Genomic DNA, 19,424 nt, shown 5'->3' on the forward strand with positions numbered 1-19,424 from the left:
CACTGGCTCTGATCCTAGAGACAGGCACTGCAGTCAGGAATCAGAAAACCACTCTTTCCTCCCACTAGGCACAAGCGCTACTTCTCTATGACCCCCAACCTCACGCTAGGGGCTGAGCAGCTCCAGAGACTGGAGCTTCTGGGTACTAGAGGGCACCATATAGAATTACGAACCATCAAAGGAACCTGGTTCAGACCAAAATCTCACAAACAACAGGAAAGGGGCCAAATGAAATTGAATTCACCAATCTTCATGAAAGAGAGTTTAAAATAAAAATGATAAACATGCTCATGGAGGTACAGAAAAATATTCAAGAACTCAGGGACAAATTAAGATAGAGATTCAATCATTAAGAAATCCCATATCTGAAATGAAACATACAATGGAGGGATTGAAAACTAGATTAGATGTAGTAGAAGAGATGGTAAATGGAATAGAAATTAGAGAAGAGGAATAAAAAGAAGCTGAGGCACAGAGAGAATAAAGGATCTCAAAGAATGAAAGAATATTGAGAGAACTGTGTAACCAATTCAAATGGAACAATATTTGCATTATAGTGGTACCAGTAGAAGAAGAGAGAAGAAAAGGGATAGAAAGTATCTTTGAGGAGGTAATTGCTGAAAACTTCCCCAATCTGGGGAAGGAGATAGTCTCTCAGGTCATGGAGGTGCACAGATCTTCCAACACAAGGGACCCAAGGAAGACAACACCAAGACATACAATAATTAAAATGGAAAAGATCAAAGATAAAGACAGAATTTTAAAAGCAGCCAGAGAGAGAATAAAGATCACATACAAAGGAAAACCCATCAGGCTACCATCAGATTTCGCTACAGAAACCTTACAGGCCAGAAGTGAGTGGCATGATATATTTACAGCAATGAAGCAGAAGGACCTCGAACCAAGAATTCTCTATCTGGCAAGGTTATCATTTAAATTTGAAGGAGGGATTAAACAATTTTCAGATAAGCAAAAGCTGAGAGAATTTTCCTCCCACAAACCACCTCTACAGTGCATTTTGGAGGGACTGCTATAGATGGAAGTATTCCTAAGGCTAAATAGATGTCACTGAAGGGATAGACAAAGAATACAGAATATGGTTCACAACATACAAAGAATTGAGGAGGAAGAAAAAGGAAGAAAAAAAGAACCTTTAGGTTGTGTTTGTAATAGCACACAAAGTGAGTTAAATTAGACTGTTAGATAGTAAGGGAATTACACTTGAATCTTTGGTAACCACGAATCTAAAGCCTGCAGTGATAATAAGTAGATACCTATCAATAATCACCCTAAATGTAAATGGTCTGAATGCACCAATCAAAAGACATAGAGTCACTGAATGGATAAAAAACCAAGACCCATCTATATGATGCTTACAAGAAACTCACTTCAAACCCAAAGACATACACATACTGAAAGTAGAGATGGAAAAAGATATTTCACGCAACTAATAGGGAGAAAAAAGCAGCAGTTGCAGTACTTGTATCAGACAAAATAGACTTCAAAACAAAGAAAGTCACAAGGCACAAAGAAGGACACTACATAATCATAAAGGGGTCAGCCCAAGAGGATATAACCATTATAAATATACATACACCCAACACAGGATCACCTACATATGTGAAACAAATACTAACAGAATTAAAGTGGGAAATAGAATGCAGTGCATTCATTTTAGGAGACTTCAACATACCACTCATTCCAAAGGACAGATCAACCAGACAGAAAATAAGCAAAGAAACAGAGGCACTGAACAACGTATTAGAACAGATAGACCTAACAGACATCTACAGAACACTTCATCCAAAAGCAACAGGATACACATTCTTGTCAAGTGCACATGGAACATTTTCAAGAATAGATCATAACTAGGTCACAAAAAGAGCTTCAGTAAATTCAAAAAGATTGAAATTGTACCATCCAGCTTCTCAGATCACAAAGGTATGAAACTAGAAATAAATTACACAAAGAAAACAAAAAAGCCCACAAACACATGGAGGCTTACCAACATGCTCCTAAATAATCAATGGATTAATGACCAAATAAAAACAGAGATCAAGCAATATATGGAGACAAATGACAATAATAATTCAACAGTGCAAAATCTGTGGGAAGCAGGAAAGGCCATGCTAAGAGGGAAGTATATTGCAATACAGGCCTACCCCAGGAAGGAAGAACAATACCAAATGAACAGTCTAAACTCACAATTAATGAAACTAGAAAAGGAAGAACAACTTAGGCCAAAAGTCAGTAGAAGGAGAGGCATAATAAAGATTAGAGCATAAATAAATAAAATCCAGAAGAATAAAACAATAGAAAGAATCAATGAAACCAAGAGCTGGTTCTTTGAGAAAATAAACAGAATGGATAAACCCCTAGCCAGACTTATCAAGAAAAGAAGAGTCTATACACATAAACAGAATCAGAAATGAGAAAAGAAAAATCACTACGGACACCACAGAAATGCAAAGAATTATTAGAGAATACTATGAAAAATGTTATTGTAATAAACCTGGATAACCTAGAATAAATGGACAACTTTCTAGAAAAATACAACCTTCCAAGACTGACCCAGCAAGAAACAGAAAATCTGAACTGACCAATTACCAACAAGAAAATTGAATCAGTAATCAAAAAAACTACCTAAGAACACAACACCACGTCCAGATGGTTTCTCTGATGAATTTTATCAAACATTTAGTGAAGACGTAATACCCATCCTCCTTACAGTTTTCCAGAAAGTAGAAGAGGGAATACTCCCAAACTCATTCTACAAGGCCAACATCACTCTAATACCAAAACAGGCAAAGACATCACAAAAAAAGAAAATTACAGACCAATATCCCTAATGAACATAGATGCAAAAATACTCAAACCGAATTCAAAAATACATCAAGAGGATCATAAACCATGATCAAGTGGGATTCCTCCCAGCGATGCAAGGATGGCACAACATTGGAAAATCCATCAACACCATCCACTATATCAAGAAAAAGGACAAAAACCACATGATCATCTCCACAGATGCTGAAAAAGCATTCAACAAAATTCAACATCCATTCATGATAAAAACTCTCAACAAAATGGGTATAGAGGGGGCAAGTACCTCAACATAATGAAGGCCACATATGACAAACCCACAGCCAACATCATACTTAACAGTGAGAAGCTGAAAGCTTTTCACCTAAGATCGGAAACAAGACAGGGATGCCCACTCTCCCCACTGTTACTCAACATGTACTGGAGGTCCTAACCATCACAATTAGACCAAACAAGGAAATACAAGGCATCCAGAAATGGTAAGGAAGAAGTCAAACTGTCACTGTTTGCAGATGAACATAAAAAACCCTAAAGACTCCACTCCAAAACTACTAGATCTAATATCTGAATTCAGCAACACTGAGGATACAAAATTAATACACAATAATCTGTTGCACTCCTATATAATGATGAACTAGCAGAAAATCAGGAAAACAATTCCACTCACAATTGCATCAAAAAGCATAAAGTACCTAGAAATAACCCTAACGAAGGAAGTGAAACTGAAAACTACAAGACACTCATGAAAGAAATTAAAGAAGATACTAATAAATGGAAACACATCCCATGTGCATGAATTGGAAGAATATTGTGAAAATGGCCATCCTCCCTAAAGCAATCTACAGATTCGATGCAATTGCTATCAAAATACCAACAGCATTCTTCAGTGAACTAGAGAAAATAATTCTAAAATTCATATGGAGCCACAAAAGACCCCAAATAGCCAAAGCAATCCTGAGAAGGAAGAATAAAGCATGGGAGACTACAGTCCCTGACGTCAAGCTCTACTACAAAGTCACAGTAATCAAGACAATTTGGTACTGACACAAGAACAAACCCATAGACCAATGGAAAAGACTAAAGAGCCCAGATATTAACCCTCAAATAATATACGATAAAGCAGTCATGGACATACAATGGGGAAATGACACCCTCTTCAACAACTGGTGTTGGCAATATGGGATAGCTACATGCAAGAGAATGAAACTGGATTATTGTCTTCCCCATACACAAATGTAAACTCAAAATGGATCAAAGACCTAAATGTAAGTCATGAAACCATAAAACTCTTAGAAGATAACATAGCGAAAAATCTCCTGAATATAAACATGAGCAACTTTTTTCTGATTTCATCTCAAGGAGCAACGTACACAAAAGCAAAAATGAACACATGGGACTATATCAAACTTAAAAGCTTCTGTACAGCAATGGCTACCATCCACAGAACAAAAAGGCATCCTACAGTATGGGAGAATATATTTGTAAACAACATATCTGACAAGGGGTTAACATCCAAAAAGAACTCACATGCCTCAACACCCAAAAAGCAAATAACCCAATTAAAAAATGGGCAGAGGATAGGAACAGACAATTTCCCAAGAAGAAATTCAGATGGCCAACAGAGACATGAAAAGATGCTCCACATCACTAATTACAAGGGAAATGGAAATAAAAAACACAATGAGATATCACCTCACACAAGTTAGGATGGCCAGTACTGAAAAGACTAAGAACAGCAAGTATTGGCGAAGATGAGGAGAAAGGGGAACCCTCCTACACTGCTGGTGGGAATGTAATCTAATTCAACCATTGTAGAAAGCAATATGGAGGTTCCTCAAAAAATTAAAAACAGAGGAGGGGCGGAAGATGGCGGTGTGAGTAGAGCAGCGGAAATCTCCTCCCAAAACAACATATATCTATGAAAATATAACAAAGACAACCCTTCCTAGAATAAAGACCAGAGGACACAGGACAATATCCAGACCACATCCGCACCTGAGAGAACCCAGCGCCTCGCGAAGGGGGTAAGATACAAGCCCCGGCCCCGCGGGAGCCGAGCGCCCCTCCCCCCAGCTCCCGGCGGGAGAAGAATAGGCAGAGCGGGAGGGAGACGGAGCCCAGGACTGCCGAACACCCAGCCCCAGCCTTCCGGGCCAGAGTGCAGGGCGCTCGATACTAGGAAAACAGGGCAGCAAGAACAGTGAGCAGGCACTGGAGGCTGGGCGACAGAGGACATAAGAAAAGCGTGCGACCATTTTTTTTTTTTGCTTTTTTGCTGTTTTGTTTTGGCGAGCGCTTTTTGGAAGTCTAAAAGGGATAGGGACCCCAATACTAGGGAAACAGGGCAGAAAGACCGGTGAGCAGAGGCCTGAGGCTGGCACCGGAGAATAAAGACAAACGAACGACCACCCTTTTTTTTTTTTTAATTAAAAACTTTTTTTTTTCTTTTTTTTTTTTTTTGGTGGGCGTTGTTTTGTTCTGGCGGGTGCTTTTTGGAAGTCTTAAAGGGGCAGGGCGGGTCACTTAATACAGAGGTAGGGAATCCGGGATCTCTGGGCACCCTAACCCCTGGGCTGCAGGGAGCAGGGAGGCCCCTTACGGAGATAAATAGCCTCCCAGCAGCTCCTGCTCCAACGCAACTCCACCATTTTGGAGTAGCTGCCCGAGCCAGGCCACGCCCACAGCAACAGGGGAGACAAACTCCATAGCAGCCGGGCAGGAAGCAGGAACCCTATCTGCACGCAGCTGCACAGCACAAGCCACTAGAGGTCGCTGTTCTCCCAGGAGAGGAGGGCCACAAACCAACAAGAAAGGAAGTCCTTCCAGCCGTCACTCGTCCCAGTTCTGCAGACTATTCCTATCACCATGAAAAGGCAAAGCTACAGGCAGACAAAGATCACAGAGACAACACCAGAGAAGGAGACAGACCTAACCAGTCTTCCTGACAAAGAATTCAAAATAAGAATCATAAACATGCTGACAGAGATGCAGAGAAATACGCAAGAGAAATGGGATGAAGTCCGGAAGGAGATCACAGATGCCAGAAAGGAGATCGCAGAAATGAAACAAACCCTGGAAGGGTTTATAAGCAGAATGGATAGAATGCAAGAGGCCATTGATGGAATTTAAATCAGAGAACAGGAACGCATAGAAGCTGACATAGAGAGAGACAAAAGGATCTCCAGGAATGAAACAATATTAAGAGAACTGTGTGACCAATCCAAAAGGAACAATATCCGTATTATAGGGGTCCCAGAAGAAGAAGAGAGAGGAAAAGAGATGGAAAGTATCTTAGAAGAAATAATTGCTGAAAACTTCCCCACACTGGGGGAGGAAGTAATCAAACAGACCACGGAAATACACAGAACCCCCAACAGAAAGGATCCAAGAAGGGCAACACCAAGACACATAATAATTAAAATGGCAAAGATCAAGGACAAGGAAAGAGTGTTAAAGGCAGCTAGAGAGAAAATGGTCACCTATAAAGGGAAACCCATCAGGCTAACGTCAGATTTCTCAACAGAAACCCTACAGGCCAGACGAGAATGGCATGATATATTTAATACAATGAAACAGAAGGGCCTTGAACCAAGGATACTGTATCCAGCACGACTATCATTCAAATATGACGGTGAGATTAAACAATTCCCAGACAAACAAAAGCTGAGGGAATTTGCTTTCCACAAACCACCTCTACAGAACATCTTACAGGGACTGCTCTAGATGGGAGCACTCCTAGAAAGAGCACAGCACAAAACACCCAACATATGAAGAATCGAGGAGGAGGAACAAGAAGGGAGAGAAGAAAAGAATCTCCAGACAGTGTATATAACAGCTCAATAAGCGAGCTAAGTTAGGCAGTAAGATACTAAAGAGGCTAACCTTGAACCTTTGGTAACCACGAATTTAAAGCCTGCAATGGCAATAAGTACATATCTTTCAATAGTCACCCTAAATGTTAATGGGTTGAATGCACCAATCAAAAGACACAGAGTAACAGAATGGATAAAAAAGCAAGACCCATCTATATGCTGCTTACAAGAAACTCACCTCAAACCCAAAGACATGTACAGACTAAAAGTCAAGGGATGGAAAAACATATTTCAAGCAAACAACAGTGAGAAGAAAGCAGGGGTTGCAGTACTAATATCAGACAAAATAGACTTCAAAACAAAGAAAGTAACAAGAGATAAAGAAGGACACTACATAATGATAAAGGACTCAGTCAAACAAGAGGATATAACCATTCTAAATATATATGCACCCAACACAGGAGCACCAGCATATGTGAAACAAATACTAACAGAACTAAAGGGGGATATAGACTGCAGTGCATTCATTCTAGGAGACTTCAACACACCACTCACCCCAAAGGATAGATCCACTGGGCAGAAAATAAGTAAGGACACGGAAGCACTGAACAACACAGTAGAGCAGATGGACCTAATAGACATCTATAGAACTCTACATCCAAAAGCAGCGGGATATACATTCTTCTCAAGTGCACATGGAACATTCTCCAGAATAGACCACATACTAGGCCACAAAAAGAGCCTCAGAAAATTCCAAAAGATTGAAATCCTACCAACCAACTTTTCAGACCACAAAGGCATAAAACTAGAAATAAACTGTACAAAGAAAGCAAAGAGGCTCACAAACACATGGAGGCTTAACAACACGCTCCTAAATAATCAATGGATCAATGACCAAATCAAAATGGAGATCCAGCAATATATGGAAACAAATGACAACAACAACACTAAGCCCCAACTTCTGTGGGACACAGCAAAAGCAGTCTTAAGAGGAAAGTATATAGCAATCCAAGCATATTTAAAAAAGGAAGAGCAATCCCAAATGTATGGTCTAATGTCACAATTATCGAAATTGGAAAAAGAAGAACAGATGAGGCCTAAGGTCAGCAGAAGGAGGGACATAATAAAGATCAGAGAAGAAATAAATAAAATTGAGAAGAATAAAACAATAGCAAAAATCAATGAAACCAAGAGCTGGTTCTTCGAGAAAATAAACAAAATAGATAAGCCTCTAGCCAGACTTATTAAGAAGAAAAGAGAGTCAACACAAATCAACAGTATCAGAAACGAGAAAGGAAAAATCAGGATGGACCCCACGGAAATGCAAAGAATTATTGGAGAATACTATGAAAACCTATATGCTAACAAGCTGGGAAACCTAGGAGAAATGGACAACTTCCTAGAAAAATACAACCTTCCAAGATTGACCCAGGAAGAAACAGAAAATCTAAACAGACCAATTACCAGCAACGAAATTGAAGCGGTAATCAAAAAACTACCAAAGAACAAAACCCCCGGGCCAGATGGATTTACCTCGGAATTTTATCAGACATACAGGGAAGACATAATACCCATTGTCCTTAAAGTTTTCCAAAAAATAGAGGAGGAGGGGATACTCCCAAACTCATTCTATGAAGCTAACATCACCCTAATACCAAAACCAGGCAAAGACCCCACCAAAAAAGAAAACTACAGACCAATATCCCTGATGAACGTAGATGCAAAAATACTCAACAAAATATTAGCAAACCGAATTCAAAAATACATCAAAAGGATCATACACCATGACCAAGTGGGATTCATCCCAGGGATGCAAGGATGGTACAACATTCGAAAGTCCATCAACATCATCCACCACATCACCAAAAAGAAAGACAAAAACCACATGATCATCTCCATAGATGCTGAAAAAGCATTTGACAAAGTTCAACATCCATTCATGTTAAAAACTCTCAGCAAAATGGGAATAGAGGGCAAGTACCTCAACATAATAAAGGCCATCTATGATAAACCCACAGCCAACATTATATTGAACAGCGAGAAGCTGAAAGCATTTCCGCTGAGATCGGGAACTAGACAGGGATGCCCACTCTCTCCACTGTTATTTAACATAGTACTGGAGGTCCTAGCCACGGCAATCAGACAAAATAAAGAAATACAAGGAATCCAGATTGGTAAAGAAGAAGTTAAACTGTCACTATTTGCAGATGACATGATACTGTACATAAAAAACCCTAAAGACTCCACCCCAAAACTACTAGAACTGATATCGGAATACAGCAAAGTTGCAGGATACAAAATCAACACACAGAAATCTGTGGCTTTCCTATATACTAACAATGAACCAACAGAAAGAGAAATCAGGAAAACAACTCCATTCACAATTGCATCCAAAAAAATAAAATACCTAGGAATAAACCTAACCAAAGAAGTGAAAGACTTATACTCTGAAAACTACAAGTCACTCTTAAGAGAAATTAAAGGGGACACTAACAGATGGAAACTCATCCCATGCTCATGGCTAGGAAGAATTAATATCGTTAAAATGGCCATCCTGCCCAAAGCAATATACAGATTTGATGCAATCCCTATGAAACTACCAGCAACATTCTTCAATGAACTGGAACAAATAATTCAAAAATTCATATGGAAACACCAAAGACCCCGAATAGCCAAAGCAATCCTGAGAAAGAAGAATAAAGTAGGGGGGATCTCACTCCCCAACTTCAAGCTCTACTATAAAGCCATAGTAATCAAGACAATTTGGTACTGGCACAAGAGCAGAGCCACAGACCAATGGAACAGACTAGAGAATCCAGACATTAACCCAGACATATATGGTCAATTAATATTTGATAAAGGAGCCATGGACATACAATGGCGAAATGACAGTCTCTTCAACAGGTGGTGCTGGCAAAACTGGACAGCTACATGTAGGAGAATGAAACTGGACCATTGTCTAACCCCATATACAAAAGTAAACTCAAAATGGATCAAACACCTGAATGTAAGCCATGAAACCATTAAACTCTTGGAAGAAAACATAGGCAAAAACCTCTTAGACATAAACATGAGTGACCTCTTCTTGAACATATCTCCCCGGGCAATGAAAACAACAGCAAAAATGAGTAAGTGGGACTATATTAAGCTGAAAAGCTTCTGTACAGCAAAAGACACCATCAATAGAACAAGAAGGATCCCTACAGTATGGGAGAATATATTTGAAAATGACACATCCGATAAAGGCTTGACGTCCAGAATATATAAGGAGCTCACACGCCTCAACAAACAAAAAACAAATAACCCAATTAAAAAATGGGCAGAGGAACTGAATAGACAGTTCTCCAAAAAAGAAATACAGATGGCCAACAGACACATGAAAAGATGCTCCACATCGCTAATTATCAGAGAAATGCAAATTAAAACTACAATGAGGTATCACCTCACACCAGTAAGGATGGCTGCCATCCAAAAGACAAACAACAACAAATGTTGGCAAGGCTGTGGAGAAAGGGGAACCCTCCTACACTGCTGGTGGGAATGTAAGTTAGTTCAACCATTGTGGAAAGCAGTATGGAGGTACATCAAAATGCTCAAAACAGACTTACCATTTGATCCAGGAATTCCACTCCTAGGAATTTACCCTAAGAACGCAGCAATCAAGTTTGAGAAAGACAGATGCACCCCTATGTTTATTGCAGCACTATTTACAATAGCCAAGAATTGGAAACAACCTAAATGTCCATCGATAGATGAATGGATAAAGAAGATGTGGTACATATACACAGTGGAATACTACTCAACCATAAGAAAAGGGCAAATCCAATCATTTGCAGCAACATGGATGGAGCTGGAGGGTATTATGCTCAGTGAAACAAGCCAAGCGGAGAAAGAGAAATACCAAATGATTTCACTTATCTGTGGAATATAAGAACAAAGGAAAAACTGAAGGAACAAAACAGCAGCAGAATCACAGAACTCAACAATGGACTAACAGGTACCAAAGGGAAAGGGACTGGGGAGGATGGGTGGGTAGGGAGGGATAAGGGGGGGAGAAGTAGGGGGGTATTAAGATTAACATGCATGGGGGGGTAGGAGAAAAGGGAGGGCTGTACAACACAGAGAAGGCAAGTAGTGATTCTACAACATTTTGCTATGCTGATGGACAGTGACTGTAAAGGGGTTTATAGGGGAGACCTGGTATAGGGGAGAGCCTAGTAAACATAATATCCGTCATGTAAGTGTAGATTAGTGATACCAAAAACAAAGCAAAAAAAAAAAAAAAAAAAAAGGGCAGTTCCTGTGTGGTAACCTCCAACGAGTTCTACACAAGGGTATAAAGGGCATATAAAAGTGTAGGCAAAGGATCTGTTTGTGTTTATACAGAGGATCAAAGCCTAATTGGGCTACCCCGAAAATGAACTAAGATACGATATGAAAAAGAACTTCCAACATCTGCACTCTCTGGAAGACTCATGCCAGAAGATGATCATCAAAAAACCCCAACAAAGATCCACGCACTGCTACAGCTGTAGATGCACTCATCCCACCAGTTCCTGGACTTGCCATGGGAATGAGGAAGGAGATATCTAAGCTGGCCTGTGCATACAGTAAAACAACAAATTTGACTGGATCTATACTGTTGGAACTCAACCAAGAATTTGGAGAAGTGCAAATTGTAGCGCTCCAAAGTCTTACAACTACAGACTATTTACTGTTAAAAGAACATATGGCATGTGAACAGTCCCCAGGAATGGGTTGTTTTAATTTGTCTGATTTCTCTCAGACTGTTCAAGTTCAGTTGGACAATATCCACCATATCATAGATAAGTTTTCACAAATGCCTAAGGTGCCTAACTGGTTTTCTTGGTTTCACTGGAGATGGCTGGTAATTACAGATATGCTTTGGTTATGTAACTATACTCCTATTATGTTAATGTGTGTGCGCAATTTAAGTAGTAGCTTAAAACCTATACATGCTGAAGTACTCTACAAGAAGATATGTCAAAGAAATAATCAATCTTCCCATGTTTTCTTCCGCCTGCTACTTCTATAGCTTTTCTTCTTCCTTCTTAATTACAACCCTTAAATAGAATTCGTGCCTCATATCAAATTTACCGAGTATCATAATTCTTCCAAGTGGTAAAGATACCTCAAGACAAATGCTGGGCATAGAAGCCACAGGGCATAAATATGCAAAGAAGTAAAAAGCTAACCTTTTCAAACAATAAGGCTTCCCTCTCACTTACCAACTTCACATTTCCCTGTATGGCCCCGGAAGATGACTGGTTAGCCAGAGACGGGTAAGATTCCTCAAGGGAGGAACAACCTAAGACAGGCACAGTCGCAGGGGGGCCATCAGGTGAGAAATTGGGGATCAACAGAGGTGAGGCTTAGAACCTCACCCCCCCTGTTCTGAGAGAAATCTTCTGCATACGTGGATGTTTTATTGCCCTGGTCTAGCTTGGATTAACACATAGTCTACAGGCACACACCTGATCATCTACATTTGCTCTCTTACAACACTAAACTATGTTTTCTACCTTTATCTTGTATCTACCTACCACTTCAGCATTTTATTAAAAATAATAATAATAAAGAGAGAAATGTGGTATCCACATATAAATCAAGTATAAAAACCAAATGAGTATTCATATTTGAACTGACTGTTTATAGTTCATAATGCATGAGCAAAACCGAAAGTTTCTGTGATGACTGCCCTTGTACTGTTCACTATGTAACTTATTCATTATGTAAGAATTTGTTCTCCATGTAAGAACTTGTTTGTTATGCCTCAGAAGATTGGAGACTGACGAAAATTAGGCTTGGGGTGGATTAATTAATGTGCATTGAGCATTGACTCCCCTATACAGAATTTTATTGTCGTTAACAACCATTTGATCAATAAATATGAGAGATGCCCTCACAAAAAAAAAAAAAAAAAAAAAAAAAAAAGGACAGACTTCCAATGGTAAAATAAATAAGTAACCGGGATGTAATGTATAGCATAAGGAATATAGTCAAGATATTGTAACAGCTTGGTAGGGTGATAGCTGGAACCTAGAATTATGTATATAAATGTTCTACCACTGTGTTGTACACTTGAAACTAATGTAATGTAATACTGTGCGTCAACTACCCTTCAATAAAAAATAATTATTTAAAAAAAAAAAAAAAAAAAAAATTAAAAACAGAAATACCATTTGACCTGGGAATCCACTCCTAGGAATTTACCCAAATAATGTAATTTTTCAGATTCAAAAAGACATATGCACCCCTATGTTTATTGCAGCACTATTTACAATAGCTAAGATATGGAAGCAACCTAAGTGTCCATCAGCAGATGAATGGATAAAGAAGTGGTACATACACACAATGGAATACTATTCAGCCATAAGAAAGAAACAAATTCTATAATTTGCAACAACATGGATGGAGCTCGAGGATATTACGCTCAGTGTAATAAGCCAGGTGAGAAAGACAAGTACGAAATGATTTCCCTCATTTGTGAAGTGTAACAATGAAGCAAAACTGAAGGAACAAAATAGTAACAGACTCACAGACTCCAGGAAGGGACTAGCAGTTACCAAAGGGGAGGGGTTGGGGAGGGAGGGTGGGAGGGAGGGAGAAGGGGATTGAGAGATATTATGATTGGCCCACATGGTGTGGGGGTGATCATGCAGAAAACAGTGTAGCACAGAGAAGGCAAATAGTGACTCAGTAGCATCTTACTACACTGATGGACAGTGACTGTAATGGGGTATGGGCCAGAACACGACAACAGGGTGAACTGTAGTAACCACGTTGTTTTTTTTACGTGAAACCTTTGTAAGAGTGTATATCAATAATACCTTAATAAAAAAAAACTACAGTATGGTATTGACATAAGGACAGATATACAAATCAACAAGATTAGAGTCCAGAAGTAAACACATACATATATCATTAGCTGACTTCCACCAAAAATGCCATGGTATTTCAATGGGCAAAGAATTGAGAATGGACAAGAAATTCAATAGGGAAAAGATCATCTTTTCAACAAATGAAACCAAAATAACTGTGTATACCTGAAGAAAAACAATGAACTTACACCCATACTTCACACCTCATGCCCTATCAACCCCTAAAAATAGATCAAAGACCTAAATATAAGAACTAAAACCATAAAAACTTTTAGGAGAAAACATAGAAAACTTCTGTGGTCTGCTTTTTTCATACATTTCAGATGCCTTTGTATGTTAGTTAATAAATATCTTTTGCATTTTTAAAAAGGCAAGAAAAAGAAAGAATCCTTAAAAACTTTTAAAACACTGTCTTAGTTTCTAAAATCAAATTCCAAAACGCACTCCGAGTTCCTTATCATATAGTCATACAATCTTTCTTCCACAAAAATACAGAAATAGTCAATGGAAAAGAACAAATATCTTCTTTAACCTCCTCTCATATGGTTCTAAGAAAAGACTGCCTTCTAGGAAACTGCAGTTTTGCCTCAATAATTATTTTTTTAATACCTATATTCAAGGCACAAATAATGAAATAAATCTGCCTAAGATACATTAATACCATCTACAATTTCTAAATATAAAATGTTACTAGAAGATATGACAATATGAGAAGTGCTCCATACTGCTATACGGTCTAGAAGTGGTCTGTCCTGGTTCATAAAGATTCATTAACACATCACATAGAGATTACAAATTTTTAAAATCATAATAAAAAAGAAAGTCATCAAGCTATTCTAAATATAATCATCCCCCCAATAATTTGGAGAATATGTTAAGAAATGTACTACTACCTACCAGTCACAAATTGTGGTTAACAAATGATGGATAGAAAGTCAATTACGGTTTATCAATTTAACCATTATGGCTCTTCACACTAAAATAAAAGGCAAGATATAATACAATGTTGCTACCCTTGTGTGATTTATTGTGCATAATAAATTACCCCAAAACTCTGGTTTAAAACAAAATGTTTATTGTCTCACAGTTACTGTGAGTCAGGTATAGGCAGAGTTTAGCTGGGAATCTCTGCTCATGATCTATCATGAGGTTGCAGTCAGGCTGTTGGCCAGGCTGTAGGATCATCTGAAGGCCGTGGTCCGCATACAAGGGGGGAAGATGGGATATTCCTCCAAGCTCACTCATGCGGCCTTGGGCAAGTGTTGGTCCCTCCACCATACAGGCCTCTTCATAGTGCTTCTCACAATATGGCATTGCTTTATTTTTTCTTTAATTTCCTTCTTTCTACCAATGGCTTTTCTTACATGTACAATTCAATGATTTTTAGCATATTCAAAGTTGTGCAACCATCACCGCTATCAATTTTAGAACAATTCATCACCCTAAAAAGAAATCCGTTACTCAGTAACAGGCAGTTCTCCCATTTTCCCCCACCCCAACACCAGCTCTGGCAAAACACAAATCTCAATAGATTTATGTATTCTGGACATTTCATATAAATGTAATCATATAATACATGGCTTTTTGTGACTGACTTTTATTACTTAGCATGATGTTTTCAAGGTTTGCCTATGCTTTAGCATGAGACTGTACAGTTCATCCCTTTTTATGGCTGAATATTCCATTATATGGATAAACCACATTTTATTTCTCCATTCACCAACTGATAAACATTTGAGTTGTCTCCACTTTTTGGCTATTATGAATACTGCTACTATGAACATTTGTGTACAAGTTGTGAGGTGGATGTATGTTTCGGTTTTTCTTTGGGTATATACCTAGAACTAGAACTGCTATGTCATCAGGTATCCCCACACTGAGCTGTTTGAGGAACTGGCAAATTGTTTCTCAGAGTAGTTTTACCACTTCGCATTCCCACCAACAGTATTCCAATCTCTCCACAATGTCCCCAACAGGTGTTATTACCTGTCTGTTTCATTATATCCATCCTAGTGGGGGCACCATCGTATTTCACTATAGTTGAAATCAGAAGAGTTGCATTACCTGGTGGCTAATGAGGTCAAGCATCTTTTCAGGTGCTTATTGGCCATTTGTATGTCTTATCTGAAGAAATGTTTATGCAAATCCTTTGTTTTTTAACTGAGTTCTTTTTCTTTTTATTGTTAAGGTGTAAGAGCTCTTTACACACTCTGGATACTACACCTTTATGATTAGATGTATGATTTCTTCACATGGAACACTGGGGAGCATGTAGGCAGGATACCAACAGGAACTCACATACACTGCTGGTAGGAGAGTAAAAAAAGCAATTTGGCAATATTTAGTAAAATTACAGATGTACACCCTACAAGCAGCAACTGTAATTCTAGGTGTTTACCTGAGGGAATGCCTAACATTTGGAAAAAACCAACATAGATGGAAACTCGGGAGAAAGGCGTGAAAAAAGTACGTGACCTAATTATATGTGAAAAGGTCACAGAAAAAAACCCACATAGATGATGCCATTTATAAGTTCAAAAATACGCAAAAGTAACCTATGTTCTTCATGGATATCTACATATAAAATAACATTTTCAAGAAAAGCAAAGAAATTGTAGGCACAGAATCCAGTACAGTGGTTACTTCTGAGGGGAAGGAAGGGTCTAATCAAGAAGAGGCATACAGGTTTCAAAGGGTATGGTGGTACTACACCATTTTTGAGCTTTATGTATGCAAATTAAAGCTTTTACATTGTGACACATTTCATAAACATTTTTTCAAAGAGCTACACTGACATCTGAAGGTCTAATATAGATACATAATAAAGTTGTTCCGTACTTAATGCAGATGAGGAGCACCACAGTGACACAAAATGTCAACATCATCAACTATTTTTAGTCCAACAAACTATATGCTTTGTAGAACTGAAAAGTTGTATTCTCTACCCTTTCCTGATTCTTCCTACTCTTCAGTAAGCCTGCCTTCCTGACTCCACCTTTACCACCATGACTTGGATTAAATACCAACTCCCCCAGGCAGTGCTGCCATTCAATCTATCCACCTGATGGGCACTCAACCTCCTCTCAACTTGCACAGCGTTTGTATCTCTTCAAGGCCCTCATCACATTATCCCTGGACTGCATGTGATTGAACTGCCAGTCAGAGATAAGCACCTGAAGAACTAGAACACTGATCACATCAGCCTGGCTCACAGAAGGCACTCAGGTTTTTGTTGACTGTTGAATGAATAAGTGAATTAGAAAATTCAGAAATTTCAGAGTGAGATAAGAAATTAGATCTGTTGTAGTTAAAAAAAAAACTCAAAAATGAGGAATTAAAAATTACACACCTTGAAAAAAGAATTTCAACATTAAAACTCCTCAAAATATAGCAGACAAGACTAACAACAGTTAAAATATAAAAAGTATACAGTGCACATAGTGATCATCTTCCCAAGTCACAGGGGCCAAAGAGAAAGGCATAAGAACTTCCTGAAAATTATTCTCCATCAGAACACTCCACTGCTTTAGAACATGTCTTGAAGTCAATCATGTAACTGGAAAACAAGTAAGGTGGTAAATTATCTTTTATAGGAAAAAAATATATATATGCCATTTCATGATCCAAATGTTTTTGAAATTTTGGCAACCTTTTTTTGTTTTCAGATATTTAAATTGTTTACCACCAAAAGTATAAACCTAAATATGATGTATTTATGGCAGAAAAGGAACTGCTACATAGGGGGGAAAAAAAGAGACCACAAGTGAGACAGAGCTATTTCTCAAAAAGGCGACACTACTATTGAAAACAAGTAGGTCTTGACTGGTTGAATCAATTCATTCCTGTCTATACATCTCTAATTTCTTTCTGGAGCTAACTTAGAGGATATAAAAATTTCACATTTAGGGTTGCCAGATTTAGCAGAGAAGTTTGCTGGGGTCTTTGTGCAGCCTGGTGGTGAGACACAGGGGAAAGTGGAAGTGGACAATTGCTTGTAGGGAACAAACGAGTTTCTCTCCCTTTGTTTCTCCCTCTGACTGACTTCAGTTTCAAAGGTAATTTGCCCTGGGGAGAAAAGATTCCCACCCCCCCAAGCCCTGGGATTCCTAAACCCAATTGTCTCAAAATCCAAATTCTCTTGCTCCCAAATTTCAAAAATTGGGGTATATTCACATTATTCCATGACTGTAACACTTGTAGGTCATACAGCTTCCCAAATTTCATTGTTTTTCAGAGGAAATGTCCTTACTCAGTTGGTCTAATTAAGTGCATCTTCTACGCCCATTCTGTGCCTGAGCAACTAAACCAGCAACGAGGCTTGAAGTCTCACTGTAATAGCTTATTTACTGTGAGACTGGGATGCAAGAAAAGATGAAACAAGAAAGGTTTGTCGGAAATCTGTGGGCCTTTGCCCGGAATATACTAAATGCCTCCTAATTCAATGACACAGTCAGACAAAATCAAAGGAAAAATAATAAGACTCCACATACGAAAAAGATTCGTCTTCCAAATCTCATCAGGTCAACTAACACACAATACATTTTCTCTGTAACAGCTCTTCTCAGCTTGTGATCTCTGCGGGCCCTTGGGGAGGTGGGTGGGGAAGACAATGAGGCAGATAAAGGTTTCATCTTTAACTTTTTTAGGAATTAGGCTTCCAAATATGGTTTTAAGAAAGAAGGTTCCGTTGCATTTAAAAAAGCCTGAAGAAATAAAAAAATTTTTTAAGTGAAATAAACCATTATGGCTTTCTCTAGTAAGTTCTCCATTCAAAACTTCACCCAGGTGAACAAGAATCCAAATCGTGTCAGATGAAAAGTTAAAGACAAACAGCTATTAAATGACCATCATCTGCCTATGCTTTTCCTCTGGAAGCTTCCAATGTATACAGATCTCTCTCAAGATCACTCACGTCAGAAGTAGAAGGTCCTACAGATCACCTCGTCCAGACTTTTATTTCACAGATGTGCAAATTCAGGCCAAGGGCGAGGGCTGACTTGCCCAAGGACTCACAGCCCGCAGGTGCCAGGCGTCAACTGGGACTCCACGCTGGCAGCCCAAGGCCCTCAGCCCCGGACGGTTCCGGCGGCCCTCGGCTCAACCCAGCTCAAAGGCAGCCTCGAGCACCGGGGCGGAAGGGCCCACGGCCCGGGGGCTCTGCCGCCTAGGGCGCTGCCGCCTAGGACCGGCTAAGCACCTGGGCCCCGGCCCAGGGTGGCTCGGGCCCGGGCCTCGCTGGCCGCCCCCGCCCAGCCCAGCCCACCTGTCGCGGACTGCACAGCAGGCAGCCACACCCCCTGTGGGGGCCGAGGGCCCGGCAGGCCTCGTCGCAGCCGCCAGCGGCTGCGCGCGGCGTACGCCCGTCCGGAGACCGCAGGAGTTACCTCAGGTGGGCGCCGGGCGCGCGGCTCGGCAGCCCCGGCCGGCCCGGAGCATGCCGCAGACTCGGGCGCAGCAGGGCCGCGGCTGGGCCACCACCGGGCCTGTTTACACCCCTCCGCGAGTGGACGCGGAATGGCCGTCACGTGACGTGCACATCACGTGCTCGCCCGGGGGTGGAGCGCGGGCGGCGCGCGGCTGGCGGCGCGCGGCGCAGCTCGTCTGTGCTCCCTGCCTCTCTGCGCTGTGGGTGGAAGGGACGGAACGCGCCCCGGCCGACCCGGCCCAGGAAGGGGAAAGACTCCCACTACCCCCTGCGGTCCTTTTGTAACCCTTGGGCTCGATCTCATCAATTACTAGTAATTTGGAAAGAGAAGGCAATTAGGTCCAGCAATAAGACGTGAACTCGGAGGAAAAAATGGAAAACACATCCTTACCCAAAGGGAGAAAAGGGAGAAAAGGGGAATAAGAAATAATGGTTTTGCTGACCTTGACACTTTTGTTGGCTGTT

General features: G+C 40.0%; 1 protein-coding gene across 5 annotated transcripts in view; it reads right to left on the reverse strand.

Moving 5' to 3' along the window:
- The window catches only part of MARCHF8 (membrane associated ring-CH-type finger 8), a 183,935-nt gene extending 164,866 nt beyond the window's left edge, over positions 1-19,069 (reverse strand). For 2 of the 5 annotated variants that reach the window (XM_057505797.1, XM_057505801.1), the window contains exon 1: positions 18,919-19,069. The gene's annotated coding sequence lies outside the window, so the exon portion shown is untranslated. Of the gene's footprint in view, positions 1-18,446; positions 18,762-18,797 lie in introns of those variants that run through there. The other 3 variants (XM_057505799.1, XM_057505800.1, XM_057505798.1) reach the window with 3 other exon arrangements.
- Between the last annotated feature and the right edge of the window lie 355 nt (positions 19,070-19,424).

This window comes from Manis pentadactyla, chromosome 8, assembly GCF_030020395.1.
Source record: "Manis pentadactyla isolate mManPen7 chromosome 8, mManPen7.hap1, whole genome shotgun sequence".
Taxonomy (NCBI): Eukaryota; Metazoa; Chordata; class Mammalia; order Pholidota; family Manidae; genus Manis; species Manis pentadactyla.